We start from the raw sequence: 966 nt of genomic DNA, 5'->3' as shown, positions 1-966 counted from the left end.
TTGACGTTTCGCACGCTCGCGCAACGTGACGCAAAGTCTATGACGCAGCCTCGCACCACGGAGCGACACAAAGGCTGCGTTCGCTTTGGACGCTTACGCGCTGTAAGCGTTATTCTATCTTTATCGCTGATTATACACGGGTAGAAGATAGAATGACGCTTATAGCGCATAAGCGTCCAAAGCGAACGCAGCCAAAGTCCACGATGTTGTTGTGCGAATCACGACTGCAGCGCCACTTGAATTTGAAAAATCATTCTCAAATAGCTTGGCAATAGAGACTTCGAAACGAAAGAAAAATCGTATTTAAGGCTTCTGGGTACTCGCGTAGGCTGTCTTTGTTCGAAGCAAAAAATCACATGCTCACGATTCTTCTTGCGTTATACGCAAGAAATAAAAAGATATATACACTTAAATTTTGAAAACACTCATATGGATGTCAAATAAATAGTCAATATATTGAATAAAATATTGAATCATTCTTATAATTTAAATAAAAACTATAAAAAATCTTTATTGCGATACTTTTATTTTTTACATAATAAACCCAGATAACCAAACCTGCGTGAACAGATTTTGAGCAGAGCTTGCTATCAACTTTTGATGGCAAATAGATAACAAATTTGATGCAGGATCTGTTATATCAAATCTTGCTGCCAAATTGCCGCCAGATATGCGGCAAAGCTTGTTGTCAGATAATTGCTGCTGATTTGCAGCAAAAACCGCGCAGAGTTTGTAGCGATTTGACGGCAGGTTGGCAGCAGAAACGACGCAGACCTTGCTGTGTTGCAAGCTTTGCGCGTTTTTGCTGCAAATTTGGCACCAATTGCTCGACAGCAAGATCTGTCAAAACCGCCAATCTGCCAAAACCGTAGCCTAATGTAGACACAGATGGCTATGGTTTTGCTGTGGGTTTTTGATGAAATTTGCTGCCAATCTGCGCGCAGTCTGCGCTCAATTTGCTTACTG

This window comes from Odontomachus brunneus, unplaced genomic scaffold (assembly GCF_010583005.1).
Source record: "Odontomachus brunneus isolate Ranch 3 - 2012 unplaced genomic scaffold, Obru_v1 Obru_scaffold_077, whole genome shotgun sequence".
Lineage (NCBI taxonomy): Eukaryota > Metazoa > Arthropoda > Insecta > Hymenoptera > Formicidae > Odontomachus > Odontomachus brunneus.
Note: the sequence above shows the minus strand (reverse complement) of the source record.